Here is a 25,991-nt window from a genome sequence, read left to right on the forward strand (position 1 = left end):
TTAGCGGAGCTGCTCAAAGAAAAAACAAAATAGAACGGCTAAGGTCTAACTCAAAAACAGCCAGTTGAAACAAAACCAAGAATAATCAAAAGTGGTGAACAAAACACTGGCCTGCTAATCTATGTTTAATAAAAGTGAAGCAGCTCCAATAATCTAAGAAAGCTTTATGTACAATTATGATCACACTAAACTAGCCCAGCACATTCTAACTTTTACCAAATTTAATTTAACTAAATATTAAAATGGGCTTTTGATGATGGAAGGTCGCCCAGTGATTCCAGTAGTCTGGATCTGAAGGAGCAGACCAACCGGGCCTTCTCCACTATGCTGCATGAATAGACCAGAAGCAAGACCTTATCTCTGGCAATCAAGTTGCTCTTGCATAGGCGGAGGAACATGTGCTTGGGGAGTGGGTCCATGCTCTCGGGGATCTTAAAGTTATATCCCTCCACTCCAGCCCAGATGATCCGACACAGCTCCCTGACCTGGCTTTTCAGATGTTGAGGATCATAATTTTCATGCAGAAAGCCTTGAAAATGGTCTTGTGAAGCATAGCAAGACTTTCCAGAGAGGGATCAAAATGGTGGCCTTCAACCTCGGTCTAGATTTTGTGGAAAAGCCACGTGAAGGTGTTTTAAAGCTGTTTAGGAAGAAGGCGAAACAAAAGAAAAGAACTGTGGACAGATGTTAATAATGGAAGCAAGTACTTTGTTTTGAGGAGAAATAGAGAACAAACAAAACGGTGGTAATGACGAGTGCTGGGGTTAGCGAAGCTGCTCAAAGAAAAAACAAAATAGAACGGCTAAGGTCTAACTCAAAAACAGCCAGTTGAAACAAAACCAAGAATAATCAAAAGTGGTGAACAAAACACTGGCCTGCTAATCTATGTTTAATAAAAGTGAAGCAGCTCCAATAATCTAAGAAAGCTTTATGTACAATTATAATCACACTAAACTAGCCCAGCACATTCTAACTTTTACCAAATTTGAATGAACTAAACAAAATAACTTTAACACTGTAACTGTCCACAAAATAACTTAGAGAGCAGTTTAAGACAAATCTTTAAGTTAGTTTTGTGAAGATTCTCAAGCCTTGATAAGAGTTTTTAAGCTAAATAAACTAATTAATTAATGTAAGAAGCCAATATAGGGGTATGAGAAGGCATAACAAAAGAAAAGAACTGTGGACAGATGTTAATAATGGAAGGAAGTAGTTATTTTGATTTGAGGGGAAAATAGAGAACAAACAAAACGGTGGCAATGACGAGTGCTGGGGTTAGCGAAGCTGCTCAAAGAAAAAACAAAATAGAACGGCTAAGGTCTAACTCAAAAACAGCCAGTTGAAACAAAACCAAGAACAATCAAAAGTGGTGAACAAAACACTGGCCTGCTAATCTGTTTAATAAAAGTGAAGCAGCTCCAATAATCTAAGAAAGCTTTATGTACAATTATGATCACACTAAACTAGCCCAGCACATTCTAACTTTTACCAAATTTAATTTAACTAATCAAAATCACTTTAACGCTGTAACTGTCCACAAAATAACTTAGAGAGCAGTTTAAGACAAATCTTTAAGTTAGTTTTGTGAAGATTCACAAGCCTTGATAAGAGTTTTTAAGCTAAATAAACTAATTAATTAATGTAAGAAGCCAATATAGGGGTATGAGAAGGCATAACAAAAGAAAAGAACTGTGGACAGATGTTAACGGAAGGAAGTAGTTTGTTTTAAGGGGAAAATAGAGAACAAACAAAACGGTTACAATGACGAGTGCTGGGGTTAGCGAAGCTGCTCAAAGAAAAACAGAATAGAACGGCTAAGGTCTAACTCAAAAACAGCCAGTTGAAACAAAACCAAGAATAATCAAAAGTGGTGAACGAAACACTGGCCTGCTAATCTATGTTTAATAAAAGTGAAGCAGCTCCAATAATCTAAGAAAGCTTTTTGTACAATTATAATCACACTAAACTAGCCCAGCACATTCTAACTTTTACCAAATTTAAGTTAACTAAACAAAATAACTTTAACACTGTAACTGTCCACAAAATAACTTAGAGAGCAGTTTAAGACAAATCTTCTTAAAGATAGTCTTGTGAAGATTGTCCAACCTTGATAAGAGTTGATAGGCTAAATAAACTAATTTATTGATGTTATGACCCACTATAGTGGTATGAGAAGGCGCAACATAACGAAAGAATTGTGGACAAATATTAACCGAAGCAAGTAGTTATTTTGACTTGAGGGGAAAATAGAGAACAAACAAAACGGTGGTAATGACGAGTGCTGGGGTTAGCGAAGCTGCTCAAAGAAAAAACAAAATAGAACGGCTAAGGTCTAACTCAAAAACAGCCAGTTGAAACAAAACCAAGAATAATCAAAAGTGGTGAACAAAACACTGGTCTGTTAATCTATGTTTAATAAAAGTGAAGCAGCTCCAATTATCTAAGAAAGCTTTATGTACAATTATAATCACACTAAACTAGCCCAGCACATTCTAACTTTTACCAAATTTGAATGAACTAAACAAAATCACTTTAACACTGTAACTGTCCACAAAATAACTTAGAGAGCAGTTTAAGACAAATCTTCTTAAAGATGGTCTTGTGAAGATTGTCCAAGCTTGATAAGAGTTGATAGGCTAAATAAACTAATTTATTGATGTTATGACCCACTATATGGGCATGAGAAGGCGCAACATAAGGAAAGAAGTGTGGACAAATATTAACCGAAGCAAGTAGTTATTTTGATTTGAGGGGAAAATAGAGAACAAACAAAACGGTGGTAATGACGAGTGCTGGGGTTAGCGAAGCTGCTCAAAGAAAAAACAAAATAGAACGGCTAAGGTCTAACTCAAAAACAGCCAGTTGAAACAAAACCAAGAATAATCAAAAGTGGTGAACAAAACACTGGCCTGCTAATCTATGTTTAATAAAAGTGAAGCAGCTCCAATAATCTAAGAAAGCTTTATGTACAATTATGATCACACTAAACTAGCCCAGCACATTCTAACTTTTACCAAATTTAATTTAACTAAATATTAAAACGGGCTTTTGCTGATGGAAGGTCACCCAGTGATTCCAGTAATCTGGATCTGAAGGAGCAGACCAACCGGGCCTTCTCCACTATGCTGCATGAAAAGACCAGAAGCAAGACCTTATCCCTGGCAATCAAGTTGCTCTTGTATAGGTGGAGGAACATGTGCTTGGGGAGTGGGTCTATGCTCTCGGGGATCTTAAAGTTATATCCCTCCACTCCAGCCCAGATGATCCGACACAGCTCCCTGACCTGGCTTTTTCATATATTGAGGATCATAATTTTCATGCAGAAAGCCTTGAAAATGGTCTTGTGAAGCATAGCAAGACTTTCCAGACAGAGATCAAAATGGTGGCCTTCAACCTCGGTTTAGATTTTGTGGAAAAGTCACGTGAAGGTGTTTTAAAGCTGTTTAGGAAGAAGGCGAAACAAAAGAAAAGAATTGTGGACAGATGTTAACGGAAGGAAGTAGTTTGTTTTAAGGGGAAAATAGAGAACAAACAAAACGGTTACAATGACGAGTGCTGGGGTTAGCGAAGCTGCTCAAAGAAAAACAGAATAGAACGGCTAAGGTCTAACTCAAAAACAGCCAGTTGAAACAAAACCAAGAATAATCAAAAGTGGTGAACGAAACACTGGCCTGCTAATCTATGTTTAATGAAAGTGAAGCAGCTCCAATAATCTAAGAAAGCTTTATGTACAATTATAATCACACTAAACTAGCCCAGCACATTCTAACTTTTACCAAATTTAAATTAACCAAACAAAATCACTGTAATGCTGTAACTGCCCACAAAATAACTTAGAAAGCAGTATAAGACAAATCTTCTTAAAGATAGTCTTGTGAAGATTGTCCAACCTCGATAAGAGTTGATAGGCTAAATAAACTAATTTATTGATGTTATGACCCACTATATGGGTATGAGAAGACGCAACATAAGGAAAGAATTGTGGACAGATATTAACAGAAGTAGGTAGTTTGTTTTAAGGGGGAAATAGAGAACAAACAAAAGTGTGGCAATGACGAGTGCTGGGGTTAGCGAAGCTGCTCAAAGAAAAAACAAAATAGAACGGCTAAGGTCTAACTCAAAAACAGCCAGTTGAAACAAAACCAAGAATAATCAAAAGTGGTGAACAAAACACTGGCCTGCTAATCTATGTTTAATGAAAGTGAAGCAGCTCCAATAATCTAAGAATGTTCTTTATAAAGTTATAATCACACTAAACTAGCCCAGCACATTCTAACTTTTACCAAATTTAAATTAACTAAACAAAATAACTTTAACACTGTAACTGTCCACAACATTTTGTCCAACCTTTCTGGTGGGAGATTAAACTTCTGTCCTCGAACCTCTGCCTAGACTTTCTCAAAAAGCCATGAGTTGGTGTCTTTCAATTCATGTGCAGACAGTTTGATACATGAATTTGGAAATGGCTTTTGAGATCAGGTTATCTAGGACATTACAGCTGTTTCGTAGCATTTCTTCTCATCTGCTGACTCCAGATCACATTTACATTTAGGGAAATTAATCAAATCGACTTTGTCCTCGACTCCTGTGACCTCCTCCGTCTGATGGCAAGCTGTGGAGGGCTCTGTGAGCTCAAACTGCATTGGGATTACCTTTTCATGTCTTTTTTCCAAAGAAAGTTTTAAGTTTCTTCATCATGATCACACGTTTTGGTTGTGCCCAAGTGTCTGGAGAAGCTGGCTCAATATCCCAACAGATTTTGGGTGGCATCCTTGAGATGCAGTGAAGAACATTCAGGTCATGTTTCTTTTGTAAAGAGGAAATGACGTCTTCGACTCTTGTGACTTCTTTTGTTTGACAGTATGATCCAGAGATCTCTGAGAGATCGTACTTCACTGGGATCACGGATGTCTTTTTCCAAAGAAAGTCTTGAGTTTCTTCATGGTGGTCCTTTGTGTGGGCTTTGCGCTGATGTCTGGAGCAGCTGCCTCACTTTTCCAACAGACTGTGGATGACATATCTGTTGTTACAGGGGTTCAGATGAATTAGTTCTGAGGGAAATGGACTATTTCCCTAAAACCAGAAACTATTAACAATCTGAGGACCAATGAATTCTGTCTTTCAGTTGTCTAAGACGATGGTGTCTCCATAAGGAAGGGATTAATCAAAATCACAATCCTGTGTCTGCTCTGAAAATTTCCACCAAACTGAAGTGAGGTTGGAAGGGAATTTAGATAAAGGGGCTTTTGGAATGCAGCCTTTGATACATCATCTTTGTATCAGAACAGTGTTCGATAAGCCACGCCCACAAGACGGGGTCTCCCCTGGCAGCAGCAGCGAAGGTTGTAGTGACATCACATCACCGACGTTTCAAACAAGCCTCCGTGGCCCTCTGCTGTGACAGTGGATGGAGGTGTTTTTTTTCCCCCCTTCCCCTCGTGTCCTTATTCTCTCTCTCTCTCTCTCTCTCTCTTATTATTGAATGCAGCATTTTAGTACAAAATATAAACATGACAAAGAACACATGGTGATAAATCAGCTGTAGAGCAATTACATTGTGGATGGAGGTGTTTGTAACTTGTATTGAATTGAATGCGCGTTACGCGGCTCGCGGAGTCACGCTGGATTTCAACAAGCAGGATGGCCTCCTCGTGCAGTCTCGGAGTGAACCACAAAAGCAGGGGGACAGTTCCCAGCGCTCTACACTGATTCGGTTAATTTGGCATCCACCCACCCAAAAACTGTTATTTTTCGGTTGTCACTAAAAGGATTTATTGCTTTTATTTAATTTTAAATAATCAACATGAGCAAAGCGCATGGAGGCAGAATAAGTCGTTGAAATGGTGAACCTAATAAATTGACCAGTAACTTGTAATGTGTATAGCCAATATGATCTTTTCTACAGTGAATATAGGTCATTAGAATTTATTAGCCCCCCCCATTCCTTCGTTGGTCTCAACATGTTTTCATTTGTAGAAACAGCCACAGTTGAAACAGTAAACTCTGGCATTTCCCTCAGCAGAATTTAACCATAATACATTGTTGATTTACGACATATTTTCAACATTTATACATCAGAAATAATTCCTTTAGAACTTAAATTATTGTCTAATTAAAAACTTGTCCTGTCTGGTTTATGTTTTCTTCTAATAATTTAAAGTTGGGAGTAGACTGCTGAATTATATTGGTATTTGTATTTAGTTTGACTCCCCTAACGTGTTACTGTAGGGAGTGCATGAATCTGTCCAGATTTACTCCGTGTTTTATTGCTTCTGGTCCCACATCTCTCCCAGGCTTTCCAGCACAGATTTCATGGAGGCCTGACAACTGCTAGCCTTTATTACCCATATTTTTACATTTACAAAAAAGAGGTTCAACATAAGGTATATATTTCACAGGTATAGCAGCACGTGAAGAAGGGTGTACCTTTGGGAATGCAAACAGGCAGGATCTTTTAATATATTAAACAACATAAAGATGTACAGACTCCTGCAGTTTGTATTTGCTCAAGGAAGATCGGACAGGCCTATTCAAGAGGAGCTTGCTTCCACCTGTCATCCTAAGGGGGCCAAAGTGGTCCAATTTCAGGAAGTCTGCTGCATGGCTGCAGAATATGTTCAGTGTTTGAAGGTGGGTAAGCAACTCCATGTTTCTGAGTGGTTGGATACTGTTACGGAAGCTTGATGATGGAATGTTCCTTATGAACTAACATCCATGTTTTTTCAGCTGTTCATGGTTTAAGACCTTCATCGTGTTCATGCAAAATGTTAATGAAAGCATCTGTCGTAAGATCATCAAGCATTTCAACGTGTATGACTCTTGAGCACATACAGGTGAACAGGAGACCATACCTTTTCAGTTCTTTTCTTGCCTCCTTTACATAAAAGGTGTCATTTCTGTTCTTTCTTCTGGCAGGTCTGCCATCTTTGGATCTTGTGTGTTCCCTCTATATTTTCTGCCTTTGGTACATTTATGAATGTGTGAAACTACTGCACTACTGCATCCTAGGACCCAAATTCCATTGGATCTCAGCTAATTTATAGTTATTTTACTTCCTTGATGATGCACTTTCTCGTGATAATACTTGATCAGTAAAGAGGACACATGGCTGGCTTTGGGCAGAATAGAAGGATGTTTGCCACGTAGGTGAAGACCAGATTTTGTCAAACGACCTCCCACCCTGAGTTTACCACCCTTATTAATAAATGGGTTTAGTTTGTGTAGCTTATTTGTCTTGTCCTTGGTTCATACTTCTTTGTGTTGTTTGACATTCTGGATGTGGCCTCAGAATGCCTCCTCTTGGACCAATCTGATTATGAAGTGCTTTCCTTCTTGCCTTTCCTCAATGCTTGTGGCTTCACATGGCTTAAGCTTGAGACCCTTGATCTGCTTAGTATGACGCTTAAGACGAGCAACAGCTTTGACAGCTCTTTTCCAATCAGAAAACTTACTTTTTGAGCAAAGTTCTTTCTTCGTTTGTCATTCGTTTTCTGTTCGGAGTCCTTGTCAATAACTTCTCCAACCAAACCTTGGTTTAGTTCCTACCAGATGTCATCACAAAAAAAGCCATTTCTATAATAAGTCAGATCAATGATACAAATAACCAAAAGTATAAACACTGACATATTTATAGCAGTAAAAGGCTACACAAAAATAATATACAAGATATGTTCCACAAAAAGACCATTTAGCTATAAATACATCATAGATACTGACATTTTCCAATGTAGTAAAAGCAAGTTTTTTTCAGGATTATCTTATTATTTAAAAGTTAGCTGATTGATAATCTACCTTAAGTTACTTTCAATCTTAATTTTATTCTAACCTATGTTCTTTTAATGTTTTGTTTCAACTTGTTTTGCTGCTGCTGTGCAAAGAACTTTGTAAAATAGTATATAAAGTTTTTATATCCAAGGACTCAGATCAGCTAGTCCAGACCAGAGTCCAGACTAAACATGGAGCAGCAGCATTTAGCTGTGGGACAAGTGGGACATTTGTCCAGTGGAAAATAAACTTTTATTAAATGTAAACACCTTTAAATCCAGGTTAAAAACATTTCTTTCATGTGCCTATATGTCACTTTTCTCTCTCCATACAAATGAATCACATTAACTTAATTATATAATAATTTCTTTTACAAAATGAAGGAAAAACTGCTAAACTGCTGGCTTTGTACAAGATCAGGTTGCTGGTGACTCCCCACTTTTTTTGGAAGGCACAGGGATGGGCAGGGCGAGATGGTCCTGGGTGTGAGATACCACGATAGTCGGCCAGTCAAGGCAAAATGACAGCTGGCCTTTCACACAAGTAATTGTATATATTGCCTTTTGCCTTCCCATACTTTTTATCTTCGTGTGTTACAGTGTGCCTTTTAAGCCGAGAACTTCTGAAACAAAATTTCGTTGTGCCTTGCATAATGACAATAAAGATTCTTGATCCTTGATTCTTGATTCTTGATTACTTTCTGCACGACAAAGTATATCATCCCATGAGTCCCACCAATCTTCACTTCCTATATGTTCTGATGCCACAATTGCAACACAGTCCTGTCCTGTCCTGTCAACATCCCAGGAAGCAACAGCATTGTCTGGCATATTTTTCCTCCAGTAGGTGACATCCGATTTCACTCTGCTTCCATCGTTCCACAAGCGTAGGTTCTCTTTCACCATATCCTGCAACCCAATCCATGTTGAATATAAGTTTTGTTGAGGATGGTTCTTTGCAAAATGAAAAGTCAAGTTTGTCAAAAACGCTTGGTCTTTTGCATTCAGAACAACAGCCAAGTCACCCTGCATGCTGCGACAGTCCCTGCGAGCAGCTTCCCAGTGTTTTTGGTTTGTTTCCAGGAGGAAGCAGCGTGACGCGTGCTAGACCCAGCCCGAAGACCAGTGCGAGCACTGCAGTGTGTCCTTTGCAGAGATGCCAGATGAAAGACAACTGGTTGGAGTACAGGATTGAACGCTGCTGTTGGTTTTTTGCCCCCAACGCTGCAGATTTTTGCTGTTCATTGTTTAACAGCAGGTGCAATCTTTCATTTTCTGCAGAAGCAACTGTGATTTGATGCAATTTTTCATTCAAAAGCGCAGTAAGTTGCAGGTTCTCCTCTTCTACACATTTGTAGCTGTCCACTGTTCCATTTAGGAACGTTTGCATTTCTCCACTTGTAAACGTGTTTTTTCTTGCAACGTGATGTTCAAACACTCCCTCAGCAGGACATTTTCATTTGACAGCAGGGCAGCGTTGTACAGTGTGGAGTTGAAGAGCAACTTCAGCTTGTAGTTCTCATTTATGACCATGGTAAGGTTTTCATAGCTGGAGTTTAAAAGTTGCTTCAGCAGATCATCGTTGTTCCTGGCCGACAACTTTTCCTCTCTGATGTGATGTAATTTTGTCCTGAGGCCTTGGTTTTCCATCTCTGTAAGGAACAATACAGTGATGAGGCAGACTGGAGTAAAAAGTAAACATAATATTAAGCTGAAAGTCCATTCGTGCACTTTCTTCATGGCGACAATCTCTTTTCCTTCCATTGCATGTTGACTGGCTGGGTCTTTGTCTAAACTAAGAAGTTTGTTATCTAGACTTTTTATGATCTTTTCTGATTGTCCCAAGACAAAAACAGTTGATTTGGTCGTCACCATGAGGTCCAGCTGGATCTCTCCTGGATTCGGTTTTCCAGCAAACTATGAGTTTTTCCAGAAGTTTCACTTTCTAGTAACGGCCCTTGCACGTTTTTTTTTCAGACATAAACTTATTAGTAGATGTGGTTAAAGCACAGACAAGAATTTCAAATGTTTCAAGCTTTTGTTTTGTTTTTGTTTTGTTTTTCAAATAAAACAGTTTTTCTTCATATAACCGGTAGCCATGCCAACACCAAAATCTCGTTGCGAAGTTGAAAGAAAGTGAACTTAATCCAAATTCCTCCTGAAGGCACTACGTCATTTTTCAGTTCAGAGCAATCAAACTGGAACACTTTGTATTATAACAAAGCTGAGAATTATGTGCTCTCTTACAATCAGATTAGCTTCACTGCATTTAAAACATATGCAGACATGAACAAAATTGTTTCCATGTTAAAGAAAGAAAAACCCACAATGGTCTCTGAGATATCTTTAAACTGTCAAAATAAAGTTTACTGAAAATTAACTAATGAAAATCACCACTAGCAGTCCGTTGTGCTTTCAGTTTTGAGATATAGATATAACATGTGCACGAAATACTAATTAATCTCTAATGAGAAACCATTCCCACACCGATCCAAGGTTCTCTGGAGTCTGATTCCAGTGCTGGTGTTCAAGCCACGTGCAATGTTGGAGCCCTGGCCAGTACCTGTCACAGAAATGGAGAAGGAGCAGGGGGGCAGCGGACTGCGTCGGAATTTCCTGGCTCTCTTTATTATTATTGAATGAAGCATTTCGTTACAAAATATAAACATGACAAAGAACACATGGTGGTAAATCAGTTGTAGAGCAATTACATTGTGGATGGAGGTAACTGTAATTTGTATTAAATTGACACTGGATTTCAACAAGCAGGATGGCCTCCTCGTGCAGTCTCAGAATGGACCACGAAAACAGGGGGGCAATTCCCAGCGCTCTACACTGATTCGGGTAATTGACCGGCCTGACATCCACCCACAGACAAAGCTAGTTGTTTTTGGAGAGGGTGTTGTCACAGAAATGGTGGTCTGATCTAAGCCTTAACTACATTCGTGGTCCAGACAAAGGATCACTATAAAACCACTGTGTAATGAGTGGTCCATGCCACTAAGTGATGCAAAAAGGCCAGCATGTGGTGGTCCATGTGGTTGTAAGCCTACTTGGAATTCTGATATTGCAAGCATTCTGTGGCACTTTGAAATTTCATCACACCAACCATCTAGTCAACACACTATAGAAAAACCATGGCAAAAGGTAAGTAGGCCACTTTTATGTTCTGTATTTAGACTATTTTTAAAATTCAGGATAGGAGGCTGACACCTGGACATGTTTCTAGATACAGTTTTCCAAAAATTGAAAGCTCTGTAATACAAACAGGACAGGGGCTCCCCTTACTGCAAAACAACACCAATGGCAACTCAGCATCATATGATGAATGTTAATTTAAAATACTCCATATTCTTCAGTGTCGAAGGCATCGGTAAGTTGAGTCAGGCAATAAACTACTTATTTTAATGTTATGCTGATAATTGCTGTCTGTATTAGCCAATTCATAAGTAGAATTGCATGAAAAGAGCTTTCTTTACAACTTTTTTCAATTATTGGACACCCTAATGTGTTCTGCATAACATCATTTACAACAATGCAGTATTTGCTTCTGTTATTCAAAACTCTTGACCTCCTTTGTTCAGTACTTGAAACAAACTGAACCAAAATAGGCTTACATGATCATGTTCCTTTAGAAAAAGTTAGTATATCAGTATTCAGTAATTATTTTACAGTATTTCAAGCACCATCCTACTGTGCATCTTTTGTAAAATAGTAAAAGGTGGAATGAGATCCAGGCATTTTCAGTGCTGTCTTCACTAGAATCTCATTGAGTTTTACACTTGCTCTGTTATGATATGTGGGAAAAGATCTATCTGCTTATTTGTTTTGACTCAATTACTGAATAGAAAACTTTGTACCGCAAAAGACTTGCAATGGCTGTCTAGCAAGTGCTACATACACTATGGCGTCCCCATTGAAATTCAAAAGACCAATATATCAAGACTGATGTGGTTCAGCTGTAAACAAAGACCCCTAATGTCTGCCGTTTGTCTGTGTTGCTTGCATTTAAGACACTGTAGGTATGACACTTTTTTATATTCATGTAAGGTAACAGGGGGTACATGAGTCAACAGCATCACAACCTATAAATAACTCTTTGTTTTAATTTTTGTAATGTTCAACTTTATCAACTCCTCTATTAAGTGTTTGTCTTTTGTTTCCATTTTCCCAATAGAAAAGCTTTGCATACCATGCAACTGTGGCCTAAAACATCAAAGGCGCAGCCACTGGCACTGTCCCACTTGCATGGCCGTGATACAGCGGAAGCATAACTATGTGACTCACTTGAAAAGTCATGGTAAGAATTTCTTATTATCAAAGACAATCATTGCTTTAAAAGCTATAGATGGGCTGTTGTTTACATGTTTGGAGTATTGTAAACAGGTTGCTTAGTGGCACTGGCATACAATACCATTTTCTGGTCAATTAATATTTTGGCTTTACGTGCCTCCACGTTGTCCCTTTAAAACAACCAGACCCTTTTTAAAAAAAGACTCCCGGGTCAGATCAAGTTATTTGTGGGATTATCTTTGTACCCCAAACTATTATTTTATTATTTTTTGTTGGTCTAGCTGGTTTCAACGGCACCCCTCATTTTCATTTACCTTGCATTAGAGATTGAACACTCTTGTTGGCATTTCCATTTCTTGGATCATTTTCATATCCTTTTCCAAGTCTATAGAGTTCACCTGTCACCCCCCACAGATTCTTTGATCATTATTTTGTTTTGCCCGTGGTCCAGAATCCATCAGTGCAGCACTGGATGAAACAAGCAGGAGTTTATTTTTGGGCCTAGAAACACAATGGATGTTATACAAGCCCAGTTTTTACAAGCAAACACATCACAAATGAGGATTGTTATATTTAGGAGCCATTTAAAACTGCTGTGTGTCAACTTGGGTGTTTGTGTGTAATTGTGGTAATTTTTTAAATATTGTAAACTTTTGATAAGGGTCATTTTGATAGTTTCTGTTGTTAGTATGATTACAAAGGACAACCAAATTTTATGGTAAATGGCTATACCCAACCACTAACCATGAATGAGAGCAAAGGTTTTGTATGATCATTTATATTCTTTAATAAATTCACATTCTACTGGGGTGTAAACCTATGAACACAAAAGCATGTGATGTACCAGAATATCTGATCATGAGTAAGTTTATTCAGACATGAAATTTTAACTATTCTTTTTCTATAAGAACTGGCAGGAAAGGTGGTGGCACAGCATCTTTAACCAATAACACTCTCACCACCAAACAGATTTTATTTGATAATTTTACCACTTTTGAATATCCATCCTTTGTTTTTAGCAGCCCTCCAATCTTATGTGTCACCGTTTATAGACCACCCCAAAAATGTGCTGCTTTTATTAATGAGTTTTCAGAATTTTTATTAATCATACACACAACGTACAACATGATAATTTTAACCGGTGATTTTAACCTGCACATAAATAATCCTTTAGACTCTGTTTCAAAAGAATTTTTAAACATTCTTAACTATATGGATTTTACACAACATGTCACGCAGCCGACTCACAACAGAGGACACACACTGGACTTGGTCATTACCTATGGCCTTTCTGCCAGTGTGTCCTCTGTTGTTGACTTGGCTGTCTCTGACCACTACTGTGTGTTTTTTAACATCACCGGTTTTATTCAGCGGGAGACCTCGGTGCGAACTGTGAGGAAGCGCTATCTAACCTCTGAAGTGGCTGCAAATTTTATCAAGGTTTTAGATAAATGTCCTCCTGTGATTTTACCTGCACCCTGTGATTTTATTGTTGAACATTTTAACAATAAACTGAAGACAAGCCTCGACTCTGTCGCTCCACTCACTACAAAAAAGATTTACCCAAAACTTATATCTCCCTGGAGGAATGAGGAGGTTAAAAAACTCAAAAGAAATTGCAGGGCGCCAGAAAGGAGATGGAGGAAAAATAAAATGACAATAAATCATCAGATATTTTGTGAGCAACTTAAAATTTACTAAGGAACTCAAGAAACATGTACTTCGCAAAAATAATCAGTAACAATAAAAATAATCCCAAGGTTCTTTTGTCCACCATCGATCACCTATGTAACCCTGATTTTAACAGCTCCCAGCGAACCCCAACAGACTCTCTCTGTGAGCAGTTTGCAGACCACTTCAGAGGTAAAATCAGTGCCATCAGATGTGGTATTTTATCCAACCAGAACACGAACACATCTGAGTGCTTGGTTTTACCTGAGGAGACACTGGACAGTTTTGTCCTGGTTAATGTTGAGATCCTTGATAAAGTTTTCTCCACAGTAAAACCCACCACATGTCTTTTAGACCCAATTCCCACTTCACTTTTTAAATAATTTTATGGATTTTTTAAAGACGAGCTTTTATGCATGATAAATTGCTCTCTTCAGATGGGCGTCTTCCCTGCAGCCTTTAAAACAGCGGTGGTGAGGCCTCTTCTGAAGAAGAGCAATTTGGATTGTAATGATTTTAATAACTATAGACCTGTATCCAACTTACCATTTTTAAGTAAAATTTTAGAAAACTGGTTTTTATTCAGCTTAATTATTTTTTAAATAGTAGAAATATCCTTGAGATATATCAGTCTGGATTTAGGGTGAACCACAGCACAGAGACTGCTCTCCTGAAGGTTTTAAATGATTTTAGGATTAACTGTGACTCACAGAACCTCTCAGTCTTGGTGCTACTGGATCTTAGCGCAGCCTCTGACACAGTAGACCACACTATTCTTTTAAACAGACTGAAACACCCGGTGGGCCTCTCTGGTGCTGTTCACAACTGGTTCACTTCCTATCTCACAGACAGAACTTACATGGTAAGTTTGGATACATGCTCCTCTAAGATCCATAAAATGACATGTGGTGTGCTTCAAGGGTCAGTTTTAGGCCCTGTTCTTTTTAATTTGTATATGCTCCCTCTTGGCAGTGTCATCAGGAGGCATGGAGTAAACTTCCACAGTTATGCTGATGATACTCAGTTGTACATCTCCATGTCTCCTGATGACACGAGACCAATGGATGCCCTTTTCAACTGTATTTTAGATATCAAATCCTGGATGGCAGAAAACTTTTTACAGCTTAACCAGGACAAAACTGAAGTTTTAATCATTGGTCCTGAGGCTCAGAGAGAGAAACTCTTAGCTAAATTACAGGCATCCGCATTAAACCCATCATCACAAGTAAAAAACCTGGGCGTTATTTTTGACTCTGAGCTTGGTTTTATTCCACATATTAAACATGTTACTAAAATAGGATTTTATCACCTAAAAAACATAGCCAGAGTCCGTCCCATTTTCTCTCGGGCCAACACGGTGATGCTGATGCATGCTTTTATCACCAGTCGTATTGACTACTGTAATACCCTGCTCTCTGGTCTTCCCAAAAAGAGTATTGCACCTCTACAACTCCTACATAACTCAGCTGCTCGTGTGCTGACGAAGACCAGAGGGCGGGCCCACATTACACCGGTTTTAGAATCACTGCATTGGCTCCCCGTGTGTTTCAGGATCAATTTTAAGGTTCTCTTATTGGTTTTTAAATGTCTTAATGGTCTTGGGCCTTCTTATCTTTCAGATTTGCTTTTACCTTATGAACCCTCGCAGCCCCTGAGGTCTTCCAGTACTGGCCTCTTGACTGTACCTAAAGTCAGGACACATACTCATGGAGAGGCAGCTTTCCAGTGGTATGGTCCTCGTCTCTGGAACAGCCTGCCGGAGGAGCTCAGGGCTGCAGAGAATGTTAATGTTTTTAAGAGCAGGCTCAAGACCCACCTTTTTAATTTAGCTTTTACTTAATATTTATTCATTTTATTTTTATTTATTTTATTCCCCTAGCCTATTTATTTTTCTATGTTAACCCATTTTTATTTATTTTATGCTTTTATTCTATTTATATTATTTTTAGGTTATTTCCCCAGTGTTTCCTCGGAGGGGGCTCTCTGCACCGGGGGCTTTTCATCGGCTGTGGCTGCTGCGGCTCTGTCCTGCGGGTTCTTTCGGTCTAGTTGGGTGGCTCCTCTGCCTCTCAATTGGCCGTGTGCCCTGGGTCGGTGTCATGGCGGTCGTGGCTGGTGGGCGGCTCCCGGTGCAGACGGCTCCCTGTGATAGTGTTTCCTTACCAGGCTCATCTGTGCTCAACCTCACATTAGTCTTTTAATATGTGCAAGTATGTGTGTGTGTATCTGTATGTGTATGCTTGCTTGTACACAAGCGGGGAGGGAGGGGGTTATCTGTGGGGGTGGGGGAGGGGGGTTGTTTTTCTATTCTATTCTATTCTACAGTCATTTAGCAGACGCTTTTATCCAAAGCGACTTACATTTGAGAGGAAGAACAACACAAGCATGAATTCAAACAAGATGGGACGTCATAATTAAGTGATAGTCAGACCGCTTTTGAGTCCAGTTGGACCCAGGTGCTGTCATGTAGTGCTAGTGCAGTGCATATAATTTTTTTTTTTTTTTTTTTTTTTTTTTTTTTTTTTTTTTTTTAGTCATTTTATTTAAATACAGGATCACGATTTCATCACACAATATCAAGTAGGTCATAAGTGCATGATTTCATCACATAATATCAACTTGGGCATAAGTGCATGATTTCATCACACAATATCATCTTGGGCATAAGTGCACACAGCTTCTTCAGTACTTGGTTGAGCCAAAAAGCTGGACAAATCTTTCTGACTCATTTAGTTAAGCTAAATGTGGAAATGCTCCTTAAACAACTGAGTCTTTAGCTTGGTCTTAAAAGTGGATACGGACTCTGCGGATCGGACGGAGTTTGGTAGATCGTTCCACCACCGGGGAACAACAGAGGAGAAGAGTCTTGCTACTGATTTTGCGCCACGTTGTGGTGGGAGCACTAGGCGTCTTTCACTGGTAGAGCGTAAGTTTCGAGAGGGAGTGTAGCTCTGGATTAAGGAGTGAAGGTAGACCGGAGCCGTTTGGGTTATTGTTTTGTAAGCCAGAAGCAGAGCTTTGAATTTGATGCGTGCTGCAACTGGAAGCCAGTGAAGAGCAATTAGCAGCGGAGTGACATGAGCTCTTTTGGGCTGGTTGAAGACCAGACGTGCTGCTGCGTTCTGGATCATCTGCAGAGGTTTAACTGAGCATGCAGGCAGGCCAGCCAGTAAGGAGTTGCAGTAGTCAATGCGTGAAATGACCAGAGCCTGGACCAGGAGCTGGGTCGTGTGTTCAGTCAGGTAGGGTCTGATCCTCCTGATGTTGTAGAGAGCAAATCGGCAAGACCGGGAAACCAAGGCAGCATGGTCCTTAAAGGTCAGCTGGTTGTCTACCATGACACCAAGATTCCTGGTAGAAGATGTAGGCACTAGTGTGATTGAGTCAAGCTGCACACTTATCTGTGGTGGTAAAGAAGGACTGGCTGGGAAGACAATAAGCTCAGTCTTGGACAGATTTAGCTGAAGGTGGCGATCCTTCATCCATGCAGAGATATCAGCAAGGCATGCTGATATTCGCATTGAGACGGTTGTGTCATCAGGTGGGAAAGAAAGGAAAAGCTGAGTGTCATCTGCATAGCAGTGGTAGGAGAAACCATGAGAGCTAATGACTGCACCGAGTGAGGAGGTGTATAGGGAAAAGAGAAGAGGGCCGAGCACCGAGCCCTGAGGCACCCCTGTTGTCAGCCCATGTGATCTGGACACGCCCCCTCGCCAAGATACTTTGAATGATCTCCCTGTGAGGTAGGATGTAAACCACGAGAGGACAGATCCTGAGATGCCAAGCTCTAAGAGTTTGGAGAACAGTATATGATGGTTGACAGTGTCAAAGGCAGCCGACAGGTCCAGCAGTATAAGGACTGAGGATTGACCAGTGGATCTGGCAAGCCGTAGGGAATCAGTAACTGACAGGAGAGCAGTTTCAGTAGAGTGACCATGCCTATATCCAGATTGATATGGATCTAACAGGTTGTTGTCTTGGAGGAACTGTGAGACCTGACTGAAGACGGCACGCTCTAGTAATTTAGACATGAATGGAAGCAGTGAGACCGGCCGGTAGTTTTCAACCTGTGCTGCATTCTTGTATGAAAAGTGCTATATAAATAAAGATTGATTGATTGATTGATTGATTGATTGATTGATTGATTGATCTATACTATGTTCCCATAGTAAAATCAAACCCTGAAATAACACACTCAAGTTTGTGATAGAAACCATGATTTGGGAAAACTATCCCAAGTTATTGTATTCTGAAATGCTTTACATTTCTTAAAAAAAAAAAAATATATATATATATATATATATATATATATATATATACATATATATATATATATATATATATATATACACACATTTATATATATATGTACTTTGTGAATGGTTCAACTTTTATCTTAATGTATATAGCAAAACACATATTGTGAGAGCATAGTTAAGTTTGGTTGATAAATTAAGCTTTGGGTTCCCGGGAGTTATGAGTTATGACTAGAGTTTTTCTGACTCTATACATGGAATTGCAGCTAGTTTTTTGCCTTGATGTTTAATGATTTTGTGAGTTGTGTTTAGAATTTATTTGGGGTCCTGTACAAATGGTCATCATGTCAATTCCATTACAAAAGACTGAAAAGAATTGCTGGATGGGGGGAGAAGAAGTCCCAGAGAATGTTTTTGTGGAAGAATCCTGGGCATAACTTTGCACTAAATCAAATCCTGAATGGCAGGCCATCTAGCGAACAACATGTAAGTACGAAATTAGGTTTGTGGTGACTTTTCCAGACCTGTGTGACAGCTCTGTAATCAAGTAGAAAAGAGTTCATCAACAGGGTGAAAACCACATTGGAGTTTGACTATGATTATCTGAGGAATGTGGATTTCATTACTGATGTCATGGTTCCTGAGGTAGGCCTAAATATATTTATAAGTAATAACAGCTTTCATCTTGCCCTAATCTCAACATGTTTTGGTACCATTATCATGTTAACATCCTTAAGTTATAGCTAACTTTCACATCTTTATCAATGTACCTCAATCTTACTAACAAATATTTTGTCTTTAAAATAAACAGGTCCCAATCAACATCATGATGATATTTGAAGGTCTAACCAGGTAGCAGGCAGATAAACTCTTCGCAATGGCGATGGATGAATAAAAGAATGTTTTGTTTTAAAAACTTTTATGATGTATGTGTGTGCTTTAAAAAACACTTTTAGAACAAATGCTCAATGTAAAGTAAGATCAGTGTGTTTTAGGGTTGTGAGTTATTTTCAGTGCCTCCAGAAAATTGTCAGACAAAATTTCAAACTTCAAAATTCACCACATTTTGTAAGTTAGGGTGGTGGTGGAGACATTTAGGAAGTAAACTCTAAGCTTTGGGTATCTATTTACAATATAAGCAGCAGCCTGTCAATAATAGTAACACCAGTAGGAAATGTGGAAGAGTTGTGCAGCGGTGGGAATAACAGAATGATGTTTAAGATGTTCTTTAATTAAAAAACTGTAACAAAAATCTTCCAGTAACTAATAAACAGCCGGCATTGCACAAGGACCACCGTAGTCATTTTATCCATGTCATTTTATCTATTTTAAAATCAACAGGTAACCAAACTGCTGAGTAGACTAAAATAAAATCATTATTTAAAAAGGGGTCCAACTGAAAAGCCATAAGTTTGTTTGTTCCAGATGAAAAAATATAAGAAGTGCAAAAAAAAAAAAGTGTTTTCAGACTCCAGAAACACCGGTTCTGTGTGAACGACATGTCTAGATAATACAAACGTTAAACAGATACACATCAACTTGTCTCTGTGTGGACATGGTCTTAATTTTAACAACCACACAGGCTCTGTATCATCAAAGCCTTGTGGACCCCCTGTGCTCTTTGGCGTCGGGACCCCCCAAAGTTGGGAACCACTGGTCTAAGGTGTGCAGTGTAAAGAAGTGAGTGTACAGCCCCTTGTGGTGCTCCTGTGTTGCTGACCATCATCTAAGACACACAACTTTTCAGTCTCGCAGACAGTGATCTGTTTGTTAGGTAGCCATAAATCCAGCTGCTGGTAGAGGCATCCACCCGGAAGTTATGGAGCTTCTCACATAACAGTCCAGGCTGAATTGTGGTAAAGGTCCTTGATGAATGAAAAATCATGATCTTCATCACGCTGTCTGATTTGTTCAGATGAGAGTGTGCTTTTAAACCAGAAAGACATTTTGACAAGAAAAATAAGAAAATCTCAAAAATTCTTGAACAATTAACCAGATTAATAAAGATGGATTAATAAAAACCTAATAAACATATAAAAAAGAGAATCACACACATTTCGATTTTTGTAGTTTATTTAGTTTTTTATTAAAAAAAGATTTAAATAAACATTAAAAATAAGCAATTCATTGTGAATATAAAAATACAAATACGCATTAAAGCTAAATGAACTAATTAATTAATGTTACAAATGAATATAGGGGGATGACATGGCGTAACAAAAGGAAAGAACTGTGGACAGATGTTAATAATGGAAGCAAGTATGTTTTGAGGAGTAAATAGAGAACAAACAAAAGGGTGGTAATGACGAGTGCTGGGGTTAGCGAAGCTGCTCAAAGAAAAAACAAAATAGAACGGCTAAGGTCTAACTCAAAAACAGCCAGTTGAAACAAAACCAAGAATAATCAAAAGTGGTGAACAAAACACGGGCCTGCTAATCTATGTTTAATAAAAGTGAAGCAGCTCCAATAATCTAAAAAGGCTTTATGTACAATTATGGTCACACTAAACTAGCCCAGCACATTCTAACTTTTACCAAATTTAAATTAACTAAACAAAATAACTGTAATGCTGTAACTGTCCACAAAATAACTTAGAAACCAATATCAGACAAAACTTCTTAAACATAGTCTTGTAAAGATTGTCCAACCTTGATAAGAGTTGATAGGCTAAATAAATTAATTTATTGATGTTATGACAAACGATATGGGTATGAGAAGGCGTAACAAAAGAAAAGAACTGTGGACAGATGTTAATAATGGAAGCAAGTAGTTATTTTGATTTGAAGGGAAAAATAGAGAACAAACAAAACGGTGGTAATGACGAGTGCTGGGGTTAGCGAAGCTGCTCAAAGAAAAAACAAAATAGAACGGCTAAGGTCTAACTCAAAAACAGCCAGTTGAAACAAAACCAAGAATAATCAAAAGTGGTGAACAAAACACTGGCCTGCTAATCTATGTTTAATAAAAGTGAAGCAGCTCCAATAATCTAAGAAAGCTTATGTACAATTATAATCACACTAAACTAGCCCAGCACATTCTAACTTTTACCAAATTTGAATGAACTAAACAAAATAACTGTAATGCTGTAATTGTCCAAAAAATAACTTGGAAAGCAGTTTAAGACAAATCTTCTTAAAGATAGTCTTGTGAAGATTGTCCAACCTTGATAAGAGTTGATAAGCTAAATAAATTAATTTATTGATGCTATGACCCACTGTATGGGTATGAGAAGGCGCAACATAAGGAAAGAATTGTGGACAGATATTAACAGAAGCAAGTAGTTTGTTTTAAGGGGTAAAATAAAGAACAAACAAAACGGTGGCAATGACGAGTGCTGGGGTTAGCGAAGCTGCTCAAAGAAAAAACAAAATAGAACGGCTAAGGTCTAACTCAAAAACAGCCAGTTGAAACAAAACCAAGAATAATCAAAAGTGGTGAACAAAACACTGGCCTGCTAATCTATGTTTAATAAAAGGGAAGCAGCTCCAATAATCTAAAAAGGCTTTATGTACAATTATGGTCACACTAAACTAGCCCAGCACATTCTAACTTTTACCAAATTTGAATGAACTAAACAAAATAACTGTAATGCTGTAACTGTCCACAAAATAACTTGGAAACCAGTATAAGACAAAACTTCTTAACGATGGTTTTGTGAAGATTGTCCAACCTTGATAAGAGTTGATAGGCTAAATAAACTAATTTATTGATGCTTTGACCCACTGTATGGGTATGAGAAGGCACCACATAAGGAAAGAATTGTGGACAGATATTAACAGAAGCAAGTAGTTTGTTTTAAGGGGTAAAATAAAGAACAAATAAAACGGTGGTAATGACGAGTGCTGGGGTTAGCGAAGCTGCTCAAAGAAAAAACAAAATAGAACGGCTAAGGTCTAACTCAAAAACAGCCAGTTGAAACAAAACCAAGAATAATCAAAAGTGGTGAACAAAACACTGGCCTGCTAATCTATGTTTAATAAAAGGGAAGCAGCTCCAATAATCTAAGAAAGCTTTTTGTAAAATTATAATCACACTAAACTAGCCCAGCACATTCTAACTTTTACCAAATTTAATTTAACTAAATATTAAAAAGGGGCTTTTGATGATGGAAGGTCGCCCAGTGATTCCAGTAGTCTGGCTCTGAAGGAGCAGACCAACCGGGCCTTCTCCACTATGCTGCATGAAAAGACCAGAAGCAAGACCTTATCTCTGGCAATCAAGTTGCTCTTGCATAGGTGGAGGAACATGTTCTTGGGGAGTGGGTCCATGCTCTCAGGGATCTTAAAGTTGTATCCCTCCACTCCAGCCCAGATGATCCGACACAGCTCCCTGACTTGGCTTTTCAGATGTTGAGGATCATAATTTTCATGCAGAAAGCCTTGAAAATGGTCTTGTGAAGCATAGCAAGACTTTCCAGAGAGGGATCAAAATGGTGGCCTTCAACCTCGGTCCAGATTTTGTGGAAACGCCACGTGAAGGTGTTTTAAAGCTGTTTAGGAAGAAGGCGTAACAAAAGGAAAGAACTGTGGACAGATGTTAATAATGGAAGCAAGTAGTTATTTTGATTTGAGGGTAAAATAGAGAACAAACAAAACGGTGGTAATGACGAGTGCTGGGGTTAGCGAAGCTGCTCGAAGAAAAAACAAAATAGAACGGCTAAGGTCTAACTCAAAAACAGCCAGTTGAAACAAAACCAAGAATAATCAAAAGTGGTGAACAAAACACTGGCCTGCTAATCTATGTTTAATAAAAGTGAAGCAGCTCCAATAATCTAAGAAAGCTTATTGTAAAATTATAATCACACTAAACTAGCCCAGCACATTCTAACTTTTACCAAATTTAATTTAACTAAATATTAAAACGGGCTTTTGATGATGGAAGGTCGTCCAGTGATTCCAGTAATCTGGATCTGAAGGAGCAGACCAACCGGGCCTTCTCCACTATGCTGCATGAAAAGACCAGAAGCAAGACCTTATCTCTGGCAATCAAGTTGCTCTTGCATAGGTGGAGGAACATGTGCTTGGGGAGTGGGTCCATGCTCTCGGGGATCTTAAAGTTATATCCCTCCACTCCAGCCCAGATGATCCGACACAGCTCCCTGACCTGGCTTTTCAGATGTTGAGGATCATAATTTTCATGCAGAAAGCCTTGAAAATGGTCTTGTGAAGCATAGCAAGACTTTCCAGAGAGGGATCAAAATGGTGGCCTTCAACCTCGGTCTAGATTTTGTGGAAAAGCCACGTGAAGGTGTTTTAAAGCTGTTTAGGAAGAAGGCGAAACAAAAGAAAAGAATTGTGGACAGATGTTAATAATGGAAGCAAGTAGTTATTTTGATTTGAGGGGAAATAGAGAACAAACAAAATGGTGGCAATGACGAGTGCTGGGGTTAGCGAAGCTGCTCAAAGAAAAAACAAAATAGAACGGCTAAGGTCTAACTCAAAAACAGCCAGTTGAAACAAAACCAAGAATAATCAAAAGTGGTGAACAAAACACTGGCCTGCTAATCTATGTTCAATAAATGTGAAGCAGCTCCAATAATCTAAAAAGGCTTTATGTACAATTATAATCACACTAAACTAGCCCAGCACATTCTAACTTTTACCAAATTTGAATGAACTAAACAAAATAACTGTAATGCTGTTACTGTCCACAAAATAACTTGGAAACCAATATAAGACAAATCTTCTTAAAGATGGTCTTGTGAAGATTGTCCAACCTTGATAAGAGTTGATAGGCTAAATAAACTAATTTATTGATGCTATGACCCACTGTATGGGTATGAGAAGGCACCAAATAAGGAAAGAATTGTGGACAGATATTAACAGAAGCAAGTAGTTTGTTTTAAGGGGTAAAATAAAGAACAAACAAAACGGTGGCAATGACGAGTGCTGGGGTTAGCGAAGCTGCTCAAAGAAAAAACAAAATAGAACGGCTAAGGTCTAACTCAAAAACAGCCAGCTGAAACAAAACCAAGAATAATCAAAAGTGGTGAACAAAACACTGGCCTGCTAATTTATGTTTAATAAAAGGGAAGCAGCTCCAATAATCTAAGAAAGCTTATTGTAAAATTATAATCACACTAAACTAGCCCAGCACATTCTAACTTTTACCAAATTTAATTTAACTAAATATTAAAATGGGCTTTGATGATGGAAGGTCGCCCAGTGATTCCAGTAGTCTGGCTCTGAAGGAGCAGACCAACCGGACCTTCTCCACTATGCTGCATTAAAAAGACCAGAAGCAAGACCTTATCTCTGGCAATCAAGTTGCTCTTGCATAGGTGGAGGAACATGTGCTTGGGGAGTGGGTCCATGCTCTCGGGGATCTTAAAGTTATATCCCTCCACTCCAGCCCAGATGATCCGACACAGCTCCCTGACCTGGCTTTTTCAGATGTTGAGGATCATAATTTTCATGCAGAAAGCCTTGAAAATGGTCTTGTGAAGCATAGCAAGACTTTCCAGACAGAGATCAAAATGGTGGCCTTCAACCTCGGTCTAGATTTTGTGGAAAAGCCACGTGAAGGTGTTTTAAAGCTGTTTAGGAAGAAGGCGAAACAAAAGAAAAGAATTGTGGACAGATGTTAATAATGGAAGCAAGTAGTTTGTTTTAAGGAGAAATAGAGAACAAACAAAACGGTGGTAATGACGAGTGCTGGGGTGAGCGAAGCTGCTCAAAGAAAAAACAAAATAGAACGGCTAAGGTCTAACTCAAAAACAGCCAGCTGAAACAAAACCAAGAATAATCAAAAGTGGTGAACAAAACACTGGCCTGCTAATCTATGTTTAATAAAAGTGAAGCAGCTCCAATAATCTAAGAAAGCTTTTTGTACAATTATAATCACACTAAACTAGCCCAGCACATTCTAACTTTTACCAAATTTAAATTAACTAAACAAAATAACTTTAACACTGTAACTGTCCACAACATTTTGTCCAACCTTTCTGGTGGGAGATTAAACTTCTGTCCTCAAATCTCTGCCTAGACTTTCTCAAAAAGCCATGAGTTGGTGTCTTTCAGTTCATGTGCAGACAATTTCATCCATGATTTGGAAATGGCTTTTGAGATCAGGTTATCTAGGACATTACAGCTGTTTTGTAGCATTTCTTCTCATCTGCTGACTCCAGATCACATTTACATTTTGGGAAATTAATCAAATCGACTTTGTCCTCGACTCCTGTGACCTCCTCCGTCTGATGGCCAGCTGTGGAGGTCTCTGTGAGCTCAAACTGCATTGGGATTACCTTTTCATGTCTTTTTTCCAAAGAAAGTCTTAATTTTCTTCATCATGATCACATGTTTTGGTTGTGCCCAAGTGTCTGGAGAAGCTGGCTCAATATCCCAACAGATTTTGGGTAGCATCCCTGAGATGCAGTGAAGAACATTCAGGTCATGTTTCTTTTGTGAGGAGGAAATGACGTCTTCGACTCTTGTGACTTCTTTTGTTTGACAGTAGGATCCAGAGGTCTCTGAGAGATCATACTTCACTGGGATCACGGATGTCTTTTTCCAAAGAAAGTCTTGAGTTTCTTCATGGTGGTCCTTCGTGTGGGCTTTGCGCTGATGTCTGGAGCAGCTGCCTCACTTTTCCAACAGACTGTGGATGACATATCTGTTGTTACAGGGGTTCAGATGCATTAGTTCTGAGGGAAATGGACTATTTCCCTAAAACCAGAAACTATTAACAATCTGAGGACCAATGAATTCTGTCTTTCAGTTGTCTAAGACGATGGTGTCTCCATAAGGAAGGAATAAATCAAAATCACGATCCTGTGTCTGCTCTGAAAATTTCCACCAAACTGAAGTGAGGTTGGAAGGGAATTTAGATAAAGGGGCTTTTGGAATGCAGCCTTTGATACATCATCTTTGTATCAGAACAGTGTTCGATAAGCCACGCCCACAAGACGGGGTCTCCCCTGGCAGCAGCAGCGAAGGTTGTAGTGACATCACATCACCGACGTTTCAAACAAGCCTCCGTGGCCCTCTGCTGTGACAGTGGATGGAGGTGG

At 38.8% G+C, this 25,991-nt stretch overlaps 1 long non-coding RNA gene across 1 annotated transcript; it reads left to right on the forward strand.

Moving 5' to 3' along the window:
* The first annotated feature begins 1,444 nt into the window (after window positions 1-1,444).
* Window positions 1,445-21,138, forward strand: LOC121650838. The gene is made up of 3 exons (XR_006012342.1): window positions 1,445-1,575; window positions 11,399-11,403; window positions 21,122-21,138. It is a non-coding gene; the product is annotated as an uncharacterized LOC121650838 (long non-coding RNA).
* Window positions 21,139-25,991: the final 4,853 nt, after the last annotated feature.

This window comes from Melanotaenia boesemani, chromosome 12 (assembly GCF_017639745.1).
Source record: "Melanotaenia boesemani isolate fMelBoe1 chromosome 12, fMelBoe1.pri, whole genome shotgun sequence".
In the NCBI taxonomy this organism is placed as follows: domain Eukaryota; kingdom Metazoa; phylum Chordata; class Actinopteri; order Atheriniformes; family Melanotaeniidae; genus Melanotaenia; species Melanotaenia boesemani.